The sequence below is a fragment of the Cucurbita maxima genome, unplaced genomic scaffold, assembly GCF_002738345.1.
Source record: "Cucurbita maxima cultivar Rimu unplaced genomic scaffold, Cmax_1.0 Cma_Scf00712, whole genome shotgun sequence".
Classification (NCBI taxonomy): domain Eukaryota; kingdom Viridiplantae; phylum Streptophyta; class Magnoliopsida; order Cucurbitales; family Cucurbitaceae; genus Cucurbita; species Cucurbita maxima.
The window spans coordinates 8,793-9,396 of NW_019272728.1; positions in this window are offsets into that span (position 1 = coordinate 8,793).

Below are 604 nucleotides of genomic sequence, written 5' to 3' on the forward strand. Positions count from 1 at the left end.
TAGCTAATGCAAATGAATCTCTGATAGCTCTCTCCCATATGGGGACGAGCCTCGATCCCATTTAGCTAACGTAGATAAATTTCTCATAGCTGTCTTCCAGATTTCCCGTTTTAAATAAGGTATAGATGAACTATCAACTTTATAATGATAATTTATATCTTTATATTCGGATAAATTCGGATCCTTAAATTTTAATGAAATTAGCAATTTAGTCATTAAATTTTAGTTTATAACGCTTTAACCCAAGTATTTTCAATTTATAACAATTTCGTCCCTACTTTAAATTTTATAATTATTTAATTATTATCATAAAATTATTTTTAACATTTCAATAGAATTTATTACACAACTCCACAAACAAGGTTAACAAGCTCAAAATTAAATTGTTATAAAATTAGATAAAACTGTAATATACTAAAATTTAAAGGCCAAAATGTATAAATAAAAAATAAATAAATAGAAACTAAATCGTTAAATCAAAGTTTAAGGACTAAATTGCAACTTCCACGAAAGTTCAGGGACTAGACTGCAACATCTTTAAAACTCAATCGATGATAATTTATTTTTACTTCCATTTGTGAACCAATAATTTGATTCAATCACG